We start from the raw sequence: 21,424 nt of genomic DNA, 5'->3' as shown, positions 1-21,424 counted from the left end.
CATTATACATAATTTACATCACAGCTTTGCAAGCCATGAGGTAGTGTTCTGATGTGGGCTGGGATCGCCTTCCAAGGAGACCTCACTGTGCAAATTTTGGCATGGAAATGATGGTGAACAAGACACAGAGTATGGGAAAAAGCCATAGACACACATGCGGCATGTCCTGGAGCTCTATTGATTATTGACTGACTGTCTGACTGATTGATTGGCTGCTTTTCTGAGACAGGATCTCAGGCAGTCCAGTCTGATCAGAAGCTCACTATGTACCCAAGGATGGTTTTGAACTCCTGGTCCTCCTGCCCTGCCTCAGCTCCTCGGGGGCTGGAATTACAAGCATTTACCACCACAGCTGAGAAAGTGGAGACTCATCAGAGGGATGATGTGACTCAGCTTTACTTTCTGTAGTTGACACTTTCTCTAGGAGGACTTCTCAGCACGGCCTTTAACCTGTTTCCTCTCCTACCTTTTCTCACCCTCCCTCCCCCTGTCTGTTCACACTGTGCCATCCCCCCTCCTCCTCTGTCTTTCCTTCAGGGATCAGTGCTTAAAATTGCTGGGCATGTGTCCTTTAACTATGTTGACCTAAGAATGGGAGAGGGTGTCCCAGCACTAATGAAATCTCCTTTATGTCCTGAACTGTCTCCCAGAACTAGTTCACCAGAAACAGCAGCTTTGTGCCTTTGAAAAGAAGACAAAAGGCCAGGGTTCCAGAAGCACTCCCAGCCTGGTTTCTGTTTCTGCCATGGGCTGCCCTGTTCTTGACTTGTATTAGACACACTCTCCCTGTTTCCTTCCCTCCAGCTCCTGCACCTTTGTTCGGAAGTTGAAGGAAGCCAGGAGTCAGGGGAATTGATGGTGCTCTGTCCCCTGGAAGACCTGAACTCAGGTCATCAGACTCAGTAGCAAGCAGCAAGAGTCTTTTACCCACTCAGCTGCCTTGCCAATTCCTGGCCCTTGCTTTTTAAAGTAGGTTGGGCAGGGGATGAGAGATGGCTCAGTGGTTGAGAGTACTGGCTGCTCTTCCAGAGAACCCAGATTCAATTCCCAGCACCCACATGGCAGCTCACAACTATCTGTTGGACACCCTCACACAGACATACACGCAGGTAAAACACCAATGAACATAAAATAAGAATAAATAAATAAAGGATATATATATCCTTTATTTATTCATATATATATATATATATATATATATATATGGTTGAACAATAACAAGTCTCATAAACTAAGCCACCTGAGTGGGGTGTGGTGGTATACCCTAGCACTCAGGAGGTGGAGACAGAAGGATGGGAAGTTCTCTGGGGATAGCACCGATCTTCTCTATCTGTATTCTACTGCTTAGAAGCTCATCAAGGCAATGTTTATTTCTGAAAATACAAGGTATGCTGTGCATTGCTTAGGATAATTTTTCCTCTTAAAAGAAATTGACATGTGCTCTATAAAAATGAAAATTCTTTAATGTTGGGAGAACTGAAGAATACTGGCTGGTTTTCTTCTATCAGTCTTTCCCTCACTTGACTTAGAAAGGGCAAGTAGCCTTTTAAAAAATGATATTTAGATTCTACTGTTACAGCTTTCTCCCACACTATCCCCAGTCTCCCCACCCCACCCCCCACACACAATGCTCATATAGAAGTGAGATGCTACACGGGTTCTAAATTAGTGTGGTGTCAGTCTAGGGCTGTGCTGTTTCCAAGAAAAGCAAGCAGGTCTTTTGAACAAGCTGTCTTATCTTAGGACCTGACGCTTTAAAGCCTTAAAGCCTTCAGCTTCTGACAGCACCTTGTCATCCAGATGTTGTTGAGGGTGGGCTTTTGAGACAACCTTGATTCTTTCTCTCATCTCCCCGAATGAAAATAAATATGCAAGTCCCTTCCCATCCTATCATCCCAGATTCTGTGTTTGGATACTTGTTCACCAGCTGGTGGCACTGTTGAGGGAAGTCATGGAACCTCCAGGATAGGGGACCGGGTAAGAACACAGGAGAAGGATTCCCAAGGTTTACAGGCGGCCTTGGTTGTAATCTGAGGTCTCTGCTTCGTGGCTAACCACTGAGATGTGAATAAACTACCTCGTGCTCCTGCTGCCAAGGCTTGGCCCGCCTTCCCACCCGCCCGCCTGTGGCCCGTATCCCTTCAAACCACAGCTGGGATAGGCTCTTCCTCCCTCAAGTGGCTTCCAGTCACCACGTGTATGGTTAGAGCGAGGGGAAAGTACCAGTATGACAGATATTCGTTCTGTGGGCTGGAGAGGTGGCTCAGCAGATAACACACACTTCTCTTGTGGAGGACCAGAGTTCCTAACACCTAAGTCAGGCAGCTCACAACCTTTGTAATTCGAGCTCCAGGGGATCCCATTCACAGACTCAACACACACACATTCACTTAACATTCACAGACACGTACATACACATCATTCAGAAAATAAAATATTAAAAAATAAAGAAATAGACATTCATCCTGGGTCTCTGGGAGAACACCATGCTTTCTGCCAGAACGACTGATATTTTACATCTGAGGGTCTTCAAGCACAAATTATCCATGGACAGAGGCGCACACAAAACCAGCAAAGCAAGAAACAGAAAGCAGAGTAGGCTTGAAGCCTGGTGATCTTGCTTTTGAAAATCATGTTTTGAAAACCACTATGACAAACAGATATCTTATTTTTAGCCTACCTTGAATGGAAAACAGGCAAGATACATGAACAATATATCTCTAAGTATGTCACATGTTTATAAAAACATGACAAACATATGACAATGTAAGTGGGATATGTGGTTAATAGTGGCTGTGATACTCCCTATTTCTTAGCAAATTCACATACAACAGGTAACACTCACATCCAGTGCTTTGTTAAAACAAAACAAAACCAAAAACCTGTTTTCTAAGCATTTTAGGAAACTATCTAGAGAAGGGAAGCAAAAGGTTTTTGAAAAAATAATCGTAAGATGAATGTCAATTTAAGTAACATCCTATGTATTGTCCTGCAGAGAGCAGGACAATGGGGCTCCTGATGGGCTGCCTCACTTCCCCAGTGTGCTGTGTGTGTGTGTGGTCGTGCGTGCGTGTGCGTGTGCGTGTGCGTGTGCGTGTGCGTGTGCGTGTGCGTGTGTGTGCGTGTGCGTGTGTGTGTGTGTGTGTGTGTGTGTGTGTGTATGGGGGGGGTCATTGTCCTGTAGAGAGCACTCCTGATGGGCTGCCTCACTTCCCCAGTGTCAGGAGTGATCCACATGTTGAGATGGCTTGAAATGTGGTATATGAGAGAAAAGGACATAGAAAGCTTTGGGATTTGAAACCAGCCTTGTGTGTCATCGACACTAAGTTGAATTACTGGGAGTCAAGTGTGGCCAGGATCTGGGAGAAGTGTGCAAGAACAGGTTCCTGAGTCATTGGAAGGCTTCACGGTAGTATGTGAAGTAATTACATTCATATGTCCTGCCTGCCTTCGCTTCCATCCTCTCTTGTCCCCGCTATTCTTCTCCCCACCATCTGACTCCCTTGCCTTTCCCTGGTAATCTCTCTCCTACTTCCAGGCTCTCTTTTTGGCTTTGGTTTTTTCGTTGGTTTGTTTGTTTGTTTTTAGTGTTCATATGAAACACACCATACTTGACTATTTGCACCTGGCTTGTTTCTCTGAAAGTGATGATTTCTAGTTCTAGTCATCTTCCTGAAACTCCTAATTTCAATCTCCATTGCTGGATAATATCCATTGTATAAGTATAGCATATTTTCTTCATGTATTCATCTGTTGACCAGCATCTGGACTGACAACATAGGTTAGATATTATGAACAAGGACACTGAAAACATGGACATAGAGTATCTCTTTTGTTTGCCACTGGATTGAGAATGTACCTGGAGGTCTGGCCAGGGACACCCTGGTGCTAATGTCAGGTTACAGCGAGTCATTTTTTGTTTGTTTGTTTTGTTTTGTTTTGTTTTTGTTTTTTTTGAGACAGGATCTTGTTCTGGCTAGACTCAAACTTGAGATCCTCCTGCCTCAGAATCCTGAATGCTAGTATTACAGTCATGAGCCACCATGTCTAAAATAGTTTAACAGTTTTAGTCCTGGGGTAGAGCCTCTTGGACCTCTTAGAAAGGTAAATCACATCTAGGGTTCTTTCAGGAAAATGTGTGCATCCATCAGATTTTCATGTGAATTCAGGGGCTGAACCTGGCAGTGTATCCTTAAACTTTGCCTAGGTTGAAAACAGCACAACTCCAAAAATCATCTGAAGGAAATGAGCTGAGAGCTGGGGAGACAGCTCAGTTGGTAGAGTGCTTGCTTTGCAAGTATAAGGACCTGAGTTAGATCTCAGAAATGATGCAAAAAGCCTAGTGTGGTAAGACACAAAGTAATCCCACTGCTGGGGAGGCAGAGACAGACGGGTCCCTGGGGCCTACTGGCCAGCTAGCCTAGCCTGGTGGATGAGACCCAGGCCAGCAAAAGACCTGCTTCAATAAATGAGGTAGACAGCACTTGAGGACTGACATCTGAGCTTGACCTCTCACCTCCAAATGTTTTCACCCATGCATCTATACACACAAGACCACCCCCCCCACACACACACAGATGGGTTGATCTGCAAGTGGTGGCATACACCCGTAATCCTCATACTTGAGAGGTTGAGGAAGGAAGAGTGCCATGGGTTTGAGGCTAGCCTGAATTACACAGGGAGACCTGTCTCAAAACAGACAGACAGACAGATAGATGAAAGACAGGTGGTAGGGGAATGGAAGGGAAGGCAAGGAAGGGAGAAGCATGCTATAAACCTGGATATGTTCAATACTGTGTCTTCAGGATGGCTATCCTGTCATCTCTGGTCCTTTCATGGTATTTTTAGCCTGGCTGTGTTGTCCCCATTGCTGTCCTCCCTCACTGATTTAATTCTCTGTCTCTAAAGGCCAGGGAACCAACTATGTTTCAGCTACTGGTCTTCAAAGACAACACAGGTCCCTCAGTCCCACATAACATAGTAAGTGAGGCTCTGCCTCATGAACACGTTAAGACTTCTTTCTCTTTTTTTGAAAAGCTAAAACTGCCAAGCCTGAGAAAGAAGAAGTGCACAGTGGCCCTTCCCACCCTGCAGAAGACAATGCATCAGCATCCAACCCCAAGTGTGATGAAAATGTTCACAATTACGATTCTTGTTAGTGATTCTAAAATAACTGGAAATCGGTGGTCTCTGAGAAAAGACTTAAAAACACTGATCTGTTAACACAAGTTTCAAGGGCCTCAGCCCATTTAGTCAATAATGAAAAAGATCATTATTTTCCCATTTCCCAACTAATGTCTTCTGCTTTCTCCCGTCATTATTTAACTCAGCTGGGGACAATCTCTTTCCTATTCCTGAGATGAGCTAAACAAATACTAGCTGCTATTTGTAAAATAGCAATTCCATTTGTGGGTGACTGGCCTGCCTCTGTGTGGACATACCTGGGTCAGTTAAGGTGCAATTTAGGCTGATATCTTAGTCCTTTCTTTCCCCCTTTTTTCATATATATATATATATATATATATATATATATATATTATATATATATTGTTTCCATGTAAATCTGTGTACCACATACATGCTTGGTGACCACAGAGGTCAGAGGAGGGTGTCAATCCCCTGGAACTGTCGTTATGAATGGTTGTGAGCCACCATGTAGATGCTTGGAATTGAAACCTGATCCTCTGGAAGAGCAGCAGACAGTGCTCTTAACTGTTGACCCATCTCTCCAGCCTCACCCCCTTTCAAAATACAATACACATTCGGATCTAGAGAAGGATATATATGTAATCTTTTTGCTCTGCTCTACAAAAGGAACCTGCTGTTGACTGCAGCTGCGTGTACTGCCAGCACTATCTAAGCAAGCTAACCTAGATTGGTACTGGAGTTACATCAGCCATCAGGCAGGGAGCCTGGCCGTGTGCCAGCCTGTGAAAACCAAACGCATTTGCGTCACCGTTCCCTTGGTGATGTTTCTGGGAGTCTTGTCAGCTCTCCCATGAGGCTGTTTCCTTAATATGTCAACAGACGTTCCTAAATCTTTAATGCTGAATCGCTCTTTTCCATTTCTAGAAACACTTTGGTGACCAAACAGCTAGTGGATGGCACGGCTGTGATCTTTAAAGCACATTTTCTTCGTGAACTAGGTATTTGTGGGGGGCTCTAAGAAGGCTTAGATTCAGGCTGCTCTGTGATGCCGGATCTATTTTTGAAGAATCGGGTCAGCGGCTTCAGCCCTGAGCTGCCTCTCTGCTTTCATCTTCCTTAGGAAAAGCCCTTATTCCCTTCCCAGCTCTCCCGAAACTTCCAATTACCTGTTACAGTGTAAATTGTGGGAGAAGCAGTTGCTCCAAAGACCCTTAGAAAGCACCCCATTTATGAGCCGTATGAGCCGCTCTGCAACCGCCCTCGGCACATCTGTCCTCTGCCCACTGCGAGCCATAAATAAGAAAACACGTCAGCCTTCGACCTGTAAAATCTCCTCTCTTGTTTTCTGTGTGATGTCCTTATTGATCTCTGCTGTTATTCTGGCATGCTTTCTTTGGAAAAGCAGTAGAGGGAGCCACGCCCCCACACCCCCTTCCTCAAGGGGCACTAAAAGAGCCCTGTACTAACCCTGGCTGAGTCCTTTGCCCCGCACAGACCTCCAGGTCATTGCACAGTTGCTACCCAATTAATCACAGCCGTTAGAGTGTCTTAATGAGGAGACCAGGTCTTTCTAATTTTTTTATTTCTGTTTTTTTTTTTAATTTTTTTCTTCTGTTTTTTTTTGAGACAGGGTTTCTCTGTGTAGCTTTGTAAACCAGGCTGTCCTTGAACTCACAGAGATCTGCCTGTCTCAGCCTCACAAGTGCTGGGATTAAAGGTGTGTGCTACCACCACCCAGCTATTTCTGTTTTTTAATTAGAAAAATTTATGTGTGTGTGTTGGGGGTGGGGGAGTATTTTGCTTGCATGTATGTCTGTGCACAACCTGCCTGCCTGGTACCCTCGGAGGTCAGAAGAGGGCATTGATTCACTGGAAGTGGAGTTACAGATGGTAGTGAGTCACCATATGGGTACTGGAAGCTAACACCCTACCTCCCCAGCCCCCCACCCCACCTCTGCAAGAGCAGCCAGTGCTCTTATATGTGCTGACCCATGTCTCCAGCCCCTGCCCCTCCCCCCCTTTTTTTTTTTTACAAGGTCTTATGTATTCTGGGCTGTCCTCAAACTCACCATATAAGCAAAAATGACCTTCAGTTCCCAATCCTCCTGCCTGCACCTTCTGAATGTTGGGATCATGGGCTTGTGCCACCATGTTCCATCTATGTGGCTCTGGGAACTGAACCCACAGCATGCGTGATTGTGCGTGACTGGCAAACATTCTACCAACTTAGCTACCTCCCAAGCTCCCTGAGGTTCTTTGAAACTTCATGAGTTCCACAAGTGACTATGATGAATGATTATAAAAAGAGCCACTTTAGTGGCAATGGAGGGGTCTGCGAGTGCCATCTTGGGTCTTTGGGAGAGGGGGTTGTGGCTGTGGACCTGCCTCTGGGAAATGGCTACAGAACATGCTCCTTCCTCCATCAGCAGAAGTAATCTTAGCTTTAGTTCAATCCCTATCTCCCCCATGATGCCTGTGGTGTTGTTCCTGAGATCTCTGTGGCTAACACAGCAAAGATGGTGTCTTCCCTTCTATGAGGCTGAGAGACTGGAAACAGAATGGCTAAGTAGGAAGAGCTCAGAGCACTGTGGGTTTCTTGTTGTCTGTCTGTTTATTTGTTTGTTTGTTTGTTTGTTTGTTTCAGGCAGGGTCTTGCTGTGTAGCCCAGGATGGCCTCAAGCTTGTGGTCCTCCTGATTCCAACTCCCAAGGACAGGGGATGACAGGTTGAAGGGAGTATTTCAGATGAACTGAAGCCCAAAGTTCACATTTCATTGTAAGTCTGAAAAACTCCATATCCAGAGAAGTCCAATGACTTCATGGGCGATGCTAAGTTGGTGTCAGACCTCAGCCAGGACACATGTTGCTGCAGTGGCCTTTGTCCTTCTCTGGACAGTCTTTGTCTTCCTCTCAGCCAGGGATGACTGTGGCCTTGTTTCAGCACCATGCCATGCCTAGTAAAGCAGTAGGCCCTATGAAGTGCAGAGTGAGTGACAAGGACAGGATGCCCTTGGTGTTCCCCAGAAGAGCATTCTCCTATGTGCTCTGTGTAGTAAGCTGGCACAAACCCCTGGCAGACTACAGAGTCAAACAGGCAGCTCAGCAGGGACCTGTGAGCAAGACGACACAAATGGACCTTACCCTCTCACAAAGGCCTTGCTTACCCAGGATTAGTCTTCTTCAGCCTTTAATTCTTCTCCCCCCAGATCAGTGTGTCTTCTACAGTGGGATGTGGGATGGCTGCTGAGCTATTGGCCATGTATTTGAGATGAGATTCGGGAGTATTTCCCCATTGCTGTGTAAACTAGGAGACCTGACCCTCTCTGAGTCTCAGTTTTCTCATCCGTAGATCAGAGAGAATATTATGTCCTTTAAGGAATGGAACAAAGATGAAGTAAAACTAAGTGTATGGGGGGGGGGGTGGAAAGGGGTGAGGTAAAGTGGCTGGCACAGGAGTGGCAGCACTGTAGTCAGGGTTGTGACTGCCACTCAACGCCAATGTTTGGAGACATCTTATGAGCACTAGTATTTGATGAGCATATGGGAGTGGTGTGGCCAGTAAGAATATAAGCAAATATAGTGTGTGAGAAACAGCACAGACCCCCGAACCCATTGAGTGTGTGGCCTTTATTTAGCCTCCTCTCCTGAGCTAAGAGAAGCTGGCTGGCCAAGTTGTCCAGAAGGCCACTTTTAATGGCCACAGCCCTCACCATGAACACCTGCCCTATTTAGCATATGGTGAGGTTAGTCATCGCACATGACTGTGTTGAGAAAAGAGAAAAGAACAATGGCCAGCAAGTTCACAGTCAAGAGCATATGAGAGCATGGTAAAGATCTCTGTGGAGGAGCTGGTACACTGTGACATTTGCTACATCTTCACATTGACAAATTTATGCTTCAGTTAGAAGACAAGAGCTAACTAGGGACCTGCCTCCAGCCCTCCAAGTCACCTTCTTTTTATCACATGCTGCACAACCAGGCATGTTCACACTCACATGGACAAGTATTTGTGCATGCATAGCTATGTGCACATATGTGTATATGAATAAGGATGCATGCTCTCACTCCCATGGGCGTGTACTCGTGCACGCACAACTGTGTGGATACATGCATATCATGTGTATATGAATAATGGTGCATGCTTATGCTCACACAGGCATGTACTTTGTACATGCACAGCTGTGAGCACACATGTATGTACATGTATGTGGATAAATAAGGATGCATATGCACACACAGACACTCATAACAAAAGTAAATGCCCCTGGATACATAATGCTTGTATGTAAAACCACATACATTTATGCAAACACATATGTTTATAAGTAAGACACACACTGAAAAAGAACCATGTTATACACAAGTCACACATGCACATCTGTATGAGCATACATGAACCCCAGATGCTCACACCTGTGTACATACACATCCTATGCAAAGGGAATAGCAAGCAGGCACGAGTCATGTGTGATAACAGATATCAGGTTCATCCCACTTGCTGCTGCTCCTGGTGGTCTTTAGTGTGTCAAAGCGGTGCTGAGCACAGGTCTGGGTTGCCAGGCTTGGTGCTGAGAATCAGGAAACCAACAGTGCCCAGAGCTCTTATTTCTACAAAGAGTCTGGGACAGAGTTTGGGGGCACAGGGAAAACTGGAATGCATCCCTTGAGTTTTCTAATATCTTTTTTGCCACCATAGTCAGTGACTGTGGGGATGAGTCATTTGGCCAAGAGCTTCTTGTGAAAACACTGTCTTTGACGTTACTTATGGCTACCCCAGTGTTTAGGATAGAAACAATGTGTCCATGTGAGGTTTTTGTGTGCTGACATTCCTCTAATTCCAGGCATGGAAATAACAACATGCACATACATAGGCATGCATGCATGCATGTACACACACACACACACACACACACAGAGAGAGAGAGAGAGAGAGAGAGAGAGAGAGAGAGAGAGAGAGAGACAGAGAGAGACAGAGAGAGACAGAGAGAGACAGAGACAGAGACAGATTTTTTTAAAAGGAGGCTAGAGGGCAACCTCAGGCATAGGGTCTCTCACTGGGACCTAGGGCTTTCCATCCAGCTGACTGGCTAGCCAAGGAACTCCAAGAATCTGCTTGCCTCTGCCTCCCCAGACTGGGATTACAAACATGTACCACCAGGCCTGGCTTGTCTGTTTTCTTACATGGTTCTGGGGATCAAACTCAGGACCTCATGCTTGTGTAGCAAGTATTTTACTGACTGAGCCATCTCCCAGGCTCCGTAGCTGATTTTAACTGGTGCTTCATTCATTCATTCATCCATCCATCCATCCATCCACAGAGTGCTTGCTAGGCACTGTGTTTGCTATGGAAGCACTAATTTTATTACAACAGGATCCCTCAGGAAGGGCACACGGGGATACAGCTGGTGTTTCTTTTCCACACGTCTCATACCGTGCTTGAGATGGGTGAGCAACTCCATCTGCCACGGAGGAGGGCAAGAGGATTTCCAGGGAAGAGGAGACCTGTGACCTGTGACAAGTTTGAGGACACCAGTGTCTTGTCTCCATCCTTTTCCTTCCAGCCTTTGACCCCTGTGGCTTTAAGTTTAGCTGTTTCATCCAACTATCAGCATACACTCGTCCCAACCTGACCATGGGGCTGCCTGCTTGTTCTGTCCTTTAGTGCAATCAGAGATTAAATTTCAAATGCACAGACGCTGAAGACGAAACAGCTAATTATACACAGTAATTGCATTTAGAATCCCTGCTTTTGAATGCCTGGTGAAATCTTTCTTCAAGTCTCCTGGAACCCAGCACACACCATGAGCAAGGGGTGTTGTGTGGGTGGGTGCGGCCACCTACTTGTTCTCTCGGTGCCTTCCCTAGAATGCAGCCTGTGTATTTGAAAGGATGTTTTTGCTTCCTTTTATCTCTGCCCCAGAGTTAGCCATTCATCTGACTGACATAAATCAGAGAAAGATGGATCGATGGGTATGTGTCAGTGCAACTTTAAGCAAAGAAAGACAGAGAAATCCTTTTACATTTTTGGTTGTGAGCCTAGACTATAATGGCTGAACCATCTTTCTAGCCCAAGAAATCGTTCTAAAGACCCAAAATAGCATAAAGCAAGATGGTTCCTCGGGTGCCTGTAAACTGAGTGTAACCCCCCAAGTCCTACATGGTAGAAGGAAAGAAGCAGCTCCTGCAAGTTGTCTTCTGACCACCGCTGGTTCTCTCTCTCTCTCTCTCTCTCTCTCTCTCTCTCTCTCTCTCTCTGTGTGTGTGTGTGTGTGTGTGTGTGTGTGTGCACATGAAGGTCAAAGCATAACTTCTCATCTTCTACTATGTAGGTTCCAGGGATTGAACTCAGTTTCTCAGGATTGGCAGCAAGCACCTTCACCCACTGCTCCATCTCACTTAGACCCCTGAGGTTTTGAAATGTTTAAATTAGCAGTTGTATTGGTCACTTTTCCCAATGCTGTGACAAAATACCTGACCAAATTAACTTAAGGAATGAAGGTTTACTTCGTCTCACAGTTTAAGACCACAGTCCAAGCCAGGTGGTGGTGGCACAGAGCTTTAATCCCAGAACCCCAGAGACAGAGACAGGAGGATCTCTGTGAGTTCAAGGCCAGCCTAGTCTACAAAGTGAGTTCCAGGACAGGCTCCAAAGCTACAGAGAAACCATGTCTGGGAAAAGAAAAAGAAAGAAAAAATATTACAGTCCATCCTGGTGAGGAAGTCCTGGCTGCAGAGCATGAGGCGGCTGGTCACATGACATCCACTGTCAGAAAGCAGAGAGATGAATGCTCTGCTCAGCTTGCTCTCTCCTCTTCTTTCTTTCTTTGTTTCTTTCTTTCTTTCTTTCTTTCTTTCTTCCTTCCTTCCTTCCTTCCTCCCTCCCTCCCTTCCTTCCTTTCTTTCTTTCCTTTTTTGTTTTTGTTTGGCTTGGAGACTATGTCTTATTATATAGTTAGGATGTCTTAGAAGGCACTCTGTAGACTAAGCTGGCCTCAAACTCAGAGACTCTCTTGCCTCTGCCTCCCAGGTGCTGAGATAGAAGGTGTGTGCCACCATCTCCGGATTCACTTTCTCCTTTTAATTTGGTATGGGACCTCATCCTGGAGCAGTGTCACCCATGGTCTTTCTTCCCTGTTCATCTAAACTCTCTCATAGACACGTTGGTGGTGTTTCCATGGTGAGTTTAAATCAAGCCAAGTTGACAGTGAAGTGTAGCCATCCATCAGAGGGAAAATGCCCAGGAGTCTTTTTGTATTTTTATGTTTCCTGCACAATGGTTGTAGATTAATCACTGAAGCTTCTACCATTGTGTCTTAAATGTGTACATGATTTTGCAGAGCTCAGAATCATTCTATCACTGACTATTTTGAGATTTATATTTTATTTCGTGTGTCTGGGTGGGTTTTGTTTTGCTTTCTTTTGATTTGCTTATTTGCTTTAAGACATATTCTCACTATATATCCCTGGTTGGACTCAAACTCACAGTTTCCTCTGAATATCTAGTACTGGGATTAAAGTTGTGTACTACCATGGCCAGTGTATGGATGTTGTGTCTGCACAAGTGTATGTGTACCACATATGTGCAGTGCCCAAGGAAGCCAGGAGAGGGCATCAAATCCCTTGGAACAGGAGTTAAGGAAGTTGTGGTGCTAGGACTTGAACTTAGGTCCTCTGGAAGAACAGCCAGTGCTCTTAACCACTGAGCCATCTCTCCAGCCCCTGACTCATCCTTTCAATTGTTAGTTATGAAAAAGACTCAGTCCTCAGGATCTGTTCTCATGGCTCACTAAGCATCACTCTTATCTTGAGGCAGGAAGGCACACAGCCCCAGCCACCGCAGCCCCTCGGCTGTGTGGGAAGTTTGGAATGTCTCCATGGCTGGTCCAACCCCCTGGAGTTCTTCCAATTGGATAGAAAATGAAGGAAGTTATGTCAGATGAGTCATTCCACCAAATGTTGCCCCACAGAAGCACTTCCTCTAGATAATTAGTGAAAGACTGACAGGAAGAAGGCTCCTGGGATAATTAGCGGGAGGTCTAGAGTGGGAACTTTGAGTTTTCTCATTGTTCAGTTAATCCCAGCCAGGAAAGATTTTATTTATTTTGAATTCATTTATTTTGTGTATTCTGTGTGTGTGTGTGTGTGTGTGTGTGTGTGTGTGTGTGTGTGTGAGAGAGAGAGAGAGAGAGAGAGAGAGAGAGAGAGAGAGAGAGAGAACTCATATGTTAGGGCCACAGATCAACCTCCTCAAGTATTGTACCTATCTTAATTTTTTTTTGAGGCAGAGTATCTCAGTGGAACCCCAGGGATCTTGTCAAAATGCCCATAGCGGCAGAACTAGGGGGACAGTTCATATTGCTATGCACATACAAGGTCCCCAGAACTCATGTAAAAGTCTGGGTGCAGTGGCATGCACTTGTAATCCCTGGGGATATGGAGACAAGAGGTAAGGTTGGTGCAGAGACACTGCAAGCTGATCGTCATCAGGACACAGCATGTGTCTGTGCAGTGACAACTGTCAGTCCTCCCTAGTACCAAATGCCATAGAAAACCTGGACTCTGCCTGTGACTTCCCTGCAGAGTCCCTGCTTCTGGGAAGGTTCCCCTCTTCAGAAACACTTGCTTGGCACACCGGTTTGGCTGTGCAGAGCTCAGCTTGCATCTGGGATGAGGTATTGTTTCCGTCCTATATGCAAATAAACCAGGCAGCACAATTATGGGTGTATATGGTTGGGTCCCAACCCCACCACCTTTCTGCTCTTGTTTTGTTTTCAGAAAATGGTGTGGAGGTATTCCATAGACTACCCTAAGAACCCTAGTCCCAGTTTGGTCGGAAAACATTTAAAGCTCATTCTATATCTAATGACCTTGGACCTTGAAAAACAACCTGGGGAAATAGACTCATTGCTCACTGGATCAGCACAGGTGTGACTGGCCCGTCATCCCTCTTTGCTCAGTGTGTTTTGGGCATGTGTGTGCGTGCATGTGGAAGACACCGACGTCAGATGTCTTTCTCAATTTCTCCCCACCTTTTTGTTTGTGTGTTTGAAAGACGGCCTCATTAAGTAGCTTTAGCTGTCCTGGAACTTACTACCTCAACCAGGCTGGCCTCAAACTCACAGAGATCTGCCTTCTTCTGCCGCCTGAGTACTAGGATTAAAGGTGTATACCACTATGCCTGGTTCTGTTTTTTCCTTTCCCCTTTTACTGGCACTGGGACCTGAATTTCACTGATTTGGCTGGGCTGACAAACCAATGAAATCCAAGGGTTCACCTTTCTCCATCTCCCCAGAACTGTGATTACAGATGTGTTTGCCACACCCAGTTTTTAATGTGAATGTTGGGGATCTGAACTCAGGTCCTCATATGTGTGTGACAAGCACTGACCAAACTCCCTAACGCTGGGGTTTTCACATTTGTCTCAATTATGGCTCAAATAAAAAAAAAAAATGTCCCCCATGGACTCATGAGTTTCAACAGCTTGTGATTCTGTCTAGCAGGTTGTGGGAACTACTTTGGGAAGGGGAGTCTGTGAGGAGGAAGTTAGCTGCTGGGAGGCAGACCTTAAGAGTTATAGCCCTGCCCTGCCTCTCATGTCCCCTCTCCTCATCCCTGCCCCTCTGTTAAGTGATCCTCAGAGTGGAGAGCTGGCAGTCTCTGGCTCCTGCCACCATGTCTGTCTGCTGCAACACCTCCACCCTGATAGCTCAGATCATGAGGCAAAATAAATCCTTCCTCTTTTCTGTTCTTTCTGTCAAGCATCCTGCCACAGCAATAAGAAAAGTAATTAATAAGCCCATTCTTTTCAGCAGAACGGCAGTCTCTGCTCTATCATCATACTCAATGTCATTGCAACTTTATGGTGTAATCCCAACCCGGGTGTGAATATTGATGGTACAGTTCTGCCTGGCATTGACTACTTACACCACCTCCTCCAGTCTCTTAAGTTCTTTGAGCTTCCATTTTCCTGGCTTCAAAATAAGAGGGCTGGGCTAGGCAACATCTAGCTCTTTCTACACCTGTGTGCTTTGATTCTAAAACACGTCCCTGTCAGTGGACACTGTCTAAGGAATTGAGGGCTTCTTCCTACACTTCTGGGTGCAGTAACCTGTCTCCTTTGGCTCCCCTTTCTCCTCTTTGTCTAGGACTTACTCCTGTTCCAGCCTTCCAGAGGTCTACAGGCTGACCACATGAACAAGACCCTCGTTCTTCAGCCAACCTTCCAAGTGGGGAAGTCTGGGCTGTCACTTCTGGCCCCAGATTCTCCTTGAGATCAACTCTACCTGAATCCTAATCCCAGGAGCCCTAAAACCACGAAATGTGGATACCTCTCCCTGAGGGAGAAATAAGACATTTCTTAGAAACCTTATATTTCATCTTTTGAAAGCTAAAAGCAAACACTTGCATTCCACCCATAGGATATTCATTTGTTTTGTTATTAAAATGGTGTTCTTTAAAAACCTAGGAAAGGTAACCTTCAGCTGAGACTGAAGCCCAGGGAAGATGCATGGAGCGTCTTTCCCACTTGTGAATACTGTTGGAACCCAGAGTGCCTTATCTTTCCACACCCTTCTTCAGCTGTTTCTAGAATGTTCTTTTCCATTTGAGATGCAGAACCAGCGTATTGATGATCTATGTAGCTGAACAGCACAGTAAGGCATTTCCCCAGCTCTCAGGTGCTTATAATCCAGGTCAAGGACCAGTGAGAAGACAACTGAGGAATGGGGTGGCGGATCCTATGTCAATGTCATTGGTTTGAGCAGAGACTCTAGTTGGTGGAAGTATGTCACTGGGGGCTTCTCTTTGGGGCTTTGTCATGCTCAGTTCCCTTCCTGTATTATAGTCTCTCCTTCCTGGCAGCCATGATTTGAGCTTCTGCTCTACCACACTCTCCCCACCACAACAGACTAACACCCCTGAAACCATGAGCCCAAATAGACCCTTCTTCCCCTCTGTTATCTATGTTAGGTATATTGGCCACAATAATAATAATAATAATAATAACTATGCAAACACCTAGAAACATCACAAGAGTGGAAAGGGGGCATGTGTGAACATGGTTTGGGATTTGAATATAAACTTGAAGTCTGGATATGATATTAGTGGAATGTGGAAAGAAGGGCACAGAGGACAGTGGTGAACGAGTCTGAGACAGAGGGCCCCCTCCATGTGAAACCTACAGATTGATTCCTGCTGGGTGCTGAAGCTGTGACAGTTGGGAAGTGGAAGGTAAGGAAACCTAAGTGATGAGTGGGAACCAGGCAGGAGCTGCCGCTTAGATGGTTATGTGGGGCAGAGTGGTGAGGGAGGGGGTGTTGGCCAGCTGGCCAGCGCCCAGGTCTAGGGCCAAGCTAATTCCCTTCCTGGCGTTCTATGAGACATCCCACTGTTCTGACACCCAAACCCCGTTTCCATGGAGTCCTGTAGAGTCTCTGTTCCCCTAGCACAAGCATTCCTAACTGATGTACATACACTATTCTGTTTCATCTTTGCAATCATCCTACAGGACGAGCCTCATTACCAGCGTTTCACGGGCCACTTAGGTTTCAGGGAAGGAATGAGGCTTGGTGAGAAAGTTGCCGCAAATCAAGTCATGAATCCTTGTTCCTTGGTTCAAGTTCGGATCTGATTTCAAAGCCCAGGGTCTTCGGCGTCTCTCCAGTAGTACCCTGAGTGTACTTTCCCAGGGTGCCAATAACAAAGGTGCCACAAACCGTGCAGCATTGAATGACAGACATTGATTGTCTTATGGTTATGGAGACAGGGAGCTGAGATCAAGGGGTCACCAGGGCCACCTGCTTCAGGAACCTACACAGTTCAGCCTCCTCCAGTGACCCTAGCCATGGGCAGGTTGGTGCTGCGTTTCAGCCCCCCATGTCACCCATGTCCCTGCCTGGGTCTTGTCTCTTTTCATAAAGACATAGTCACTAGGTTGGGCCCCTCCCTACTCCTCCTGACCGCCCCTCCTCTTGCTTGGGTATGTAAAAATCCTTCTTCCACACAAAATCAAGTTCACAGACCTGGAATAAGTTCAGAATCTTTTTTTAATAGGGAAGCAATTCAAGCCACCACATAGTGTCTCTTCAGAGAACAAAACCTGTGGAAGAGAGGACCAAGACAGGGTGACCCAAGAAGGTAAACAAACCACTGCCTTTCTCTGTATTTTTTATATTGAGCTGTGACAGACAAGATGTTCACATAATGTAATGTCAATTTAAGAAGAGTTATCAATCCAGATATTTACATTTTATTTTTTGTTTGTTTTGAAATAGGGTCTCATGTAACCCAGGCTAGCCACAGACTCACTCTGTAGCCCAGATTGACCTTGAACTTCTGTTCCTCTTGCCCCCACTTCCTGAGGGCTGAGGTTATAGGGATGTACCAATATGTCTGGTTTACAGGATTCTGGGGATTAAGCCCTGGGCTTCATGCCTGCTAGACAAGCGTTCTACCAACCAGACTATATCTCCAGACCCAGATAATTAAACCTCTGATAAGCTGCACCAAATCAAATGATACAAAGGGCCCAAAATTGGTGTAAGAAAGGAATGGAGGGAAAAGAGAAGGCAACAATTAACCCAGACCAATACAAATGGCTGTTTGTTCATCTGGGCAGTCGCTGAGCAAGTGCACAGAAAGCTCACCGGGGAGGCTTCAGCTGCTATGCACAATTACAAATGTCTATTTGCATTCAAACACCAGCTCCTCATGTTTCCTCCTGACTATCTGGTCTGAGTCTTTGGGTGAGTTTTGGTGAAAAGGTAAGTTTGCTTACCATACTTACAAGGGCCAAGAGCCAAGACATCTGGTCTGCATCTTCATCTTTGGACATCTGCAGTAAATCTTTTAAAGCTAGCATCCTTTGGGTAGAAGCAGATGTCACTAAGCAATGGGAGAGGAAGGGATGCCAGTTTGTAGCTGAGCAGGTCAGACACAGTATTGTTACTGGGAAATAAAGGTATCCTTCTGGGTTCTTAGTCTCATTAAGAAAAAGAATTTAAAGTTGGACTCAGAATGAGGGTCAAGGATGATTTTATTGAAGTTTTGGGGGGAAGCAACAGGGCAAGCAAAATTCCAATCCTAGCGGTGGCCAGGGAGCAGAGAGACGGAGAAAGAGTCAGGTTTTTAGGTTAGACATGGAAGGTGGAGAAACAGTGGGAAAACCCAGAGCACCAGGAAAAGCACACTTGGGAGTGCTGAGCCACGGATCTGCTTCCAAAGAAACCTGATTCCAGGCTCTTGTGACCTCTGACTACACCAGAGACATAGGGTAGAAATAGGAGTCCCCAGAAGCAGCAAGAGCAAGCAGTACTGAGCATTCAAAGACATGTGGGGTCCTCAGTTGGTCCTGTTTCTGACTCTGCTACATACCTGTGGCCCCAAGCCTGTTGCTTAACTTCACTTCACTTGAGGCAAGACAGAAAGACAAGGAAAACTAAGGGGATGTGAGAAAGGAAAGGAGCCTCTCAACCTAGGAGATGGAGGGAGCCTCTCCCCAGCTGAGAAGCAAGAATTCTGAAACATGTTGATGTCTGTGGTCCATGATGCGGCAGAGGGCCACAATGGAGTACAAGATCCTGCTGCAGCTGGGGGTTGTGTTGATGTTTGGGGGCTGAGTTACCACACAAAGCCATGTGCACGCTTATGATCTGTGCTGCCACCTGAGGCCATGTTGATGTCCATGGGCCAGGCTGCTTCAGGGGCCCATATTGGTGTCCGTGGCCCAAGTTTCCCTGGAGGCTATGTCGATGTCCTTGGCCTGTGCTGCCACCCAGGGCTATGACTGTGTCCCTGGCGCATTTGGCAGCAGAGGGCTGTGTTGATGTCCATGGTCTGTATTGCTGTGGGAGACCACGTGGAGGCCAGAGACCATTTGGAAGTCCATGATCTGTGCTCCTACTGACTGCAAAGTGGTTTCGTTGACTACAGACTAAGAGGGACATAGAAGCTTCTGTGACAGCCCCTACCCTTATCCCAACCCCCAGAAGTAACAGCCTAGATAAAAAGCCTTGGAAGAGAACTCTTAAAACTTGTGATAAAGATGCTGAAGTATAGTTTTTTTCACAATTGATGGCTTCTGGTGGGGGTGCTGGTGGGGAAGCACTCAGTTTTCTTTCATGGGCTGGCCACTGGGAGTTGAACCATGCTCCAATGAGTATATGGGCAACACAAATTGGACATGTTTTTTGTTGTTGTTGTCTTTCTTTTTCTTTTGTGTGTGTGGTGGGGGTTGCCACGGTTGGGGGTGGACTTGGGAGGACTGGGAAGTGAACATGATCTGGGTACATGGTGTGAAATTCCCAAATATTCAATAATCAATAAGAATATTATGTTGGAAGAAAAACAACTTCCAAAACAGTTAACAAGAGCTTAAGGCTTTTCTTCCTTTCCAGTTGTAAGCCTACACTTTTCTAGGAAGCTTACCAGAAATCCTGCATTCAGGGAAAGGACATGCCCTAACCTCTTGTGCAAACCTAGTGGTTCCTGGTTTTACCTTATCAGATCATACTCCATCCAAGTCATTTCCAGAGCCACCCTAAGCATCTCACTTACAGAAAAAAAAAGAAGGAAAAAAATTTATTGTTAATCCTTTGAGATATAACTTGAAAGTCATCAAAATGGTATCTATGCCTATTGCTAAGACAGACACTGAAGGGCAACTCCCCCTGAGAGGCCCACATCTGAGTTCTCACGGTACTATCCCTCCCTCGAACACCTTTCTTTCCATTTCTAATAAATTTCAACTCTGCTTCCTACTGGCCCCTAAAGAGTTGAGGGAATTCCTCAGGCTGCTGGTGGTGACGTCTGGAGCCCTGCCCGCCTCTCGGCTGCCACTGACACACCTCTCTCCAATGTGGAGAACTTCCTGCACCATCCCTCATCTTTCTTAGGATGCAGTGAGGAACATGTTAGGACAGGAGGGGCCTGGTTATTTTCTAGATCCCTGTTCTTCAGCTGTGGAGCTGAGCTGGGCTGAGAGGATTAGTCTTGGACTCATTCCCTGCTTCATCTGGTGGCATGACACACAGGGTATACTTTTAAAGAAGATAGAAAAAAAAAAAAGCTTATACATTACTTTAGGCCTCCTGAACTGCTTTTTAAGGTAGGTGTGTGTGTGTGTGTGTGTGTGTGTGTGTGTGTGTGTGTGTGTGTGTCTATGGTTATGTATGTTCCTTGTGGGTGTCCAGAAGATGATATCAGATCCCCTAGAGCTGGAGTTACAGTCAGTAGTGAGCTGCCCAGCATGGATGCTAGGAACTGAACATGGGGCCTCTGGGAGAATAGCAAATGCTTGTAACTACTGTGCTGTCTCTCCAGTCCCAGGCTCTCTGAATTGTGAAGTCTCTCATACTTTTAGCTTCAGCCTTTGATTTCACATATGGCCACATTGATTTAGATTTCAACTTAGGAAGTTCTGGGGGGCTTTGGGGGAAATGGCTAAGTGGGTGAGAACAGTTGATGAGCAAGCATGAAGAGTGAGTTCAAATCTCAAGTACTCGTGTAAGAAGCTGGGCTTAGCCACACTCACCTGTAACCCCAGTGGTGTGAGAGACAGAGGCGGGAGGGTCTCGGGGGCTTGCTGGCTGCCAGCCTAGCTGCAGGTTCACTGAGAGACCATGCTTATGGGACCAAGGCAGAGAGTGACAGAGCAGGACACCTAACTGCCTCCGTTGACCTCTACATGTGCACAGGTGTGCAAAGCAACTCACATGAATGTATATGCAACACACACACACACACACACACACACACACACACACACACTCTAGGTCTGTCCCAACTTCATGAAGTTCCATGAGTCCATGAAACTTTGGTGATGAGAAATAAGCCCCAACTTTGAAGTCAGACATTCCAGCTCCTGGTGCTAATGTTAATAAAGATCTCTGTGGCTTGGGGCAAGCCACCGCACCTCCCTGAATGTAGGTTCCTTGTGTGAAAACCTAGGTTCACAGAAGGGCAATGGCTTAGTTGGTAAAGCATTTGCCTTGCAACCATGAGTACTTGAGTTTAATGCTCAAAATCTACATTAAAGACAAAAAAAAATAAAGATATAAGTGGTTCCTATACTTGTCATCCCAGTCCTGGGGAGGAGGACATGGCAGATCCCTGATCTTCACTAGCCAATCAGTCTAGTCTACTTGGTGAGTTCAGACCAGTGAGAGAGAGTCTCAAAAAAAAATTAAAAGAAAGCTGGGCAGTGGTGGAACACACCTTCAATCCCAGCACTCGGGAGGCAGAGGCAGGTGGATCTCTGTGACTTCCAAGCCAGCCTGGTC

This window comes from Cricetulus griseus, chromosome 3 (assembly GCF_003668045.3).
Source record: "Cricetulus griseus strain 17A/GY chromosome 3, alternate assembly CriGri-PICRH-1.0, whole genome shotgun sequence".
NCBI classification, from domain to species: domain Eukaryota; kingdom Metazoa; phylum Chordata; class Mammalia; order Rodentia; family Cricetidae; genus Cricetulus; species Cricetulus griseus.
The sequence above is the reverse complement of the archived record's forward strand: the minus strand, read 5'-3'. Positions refer to the sequence as shown.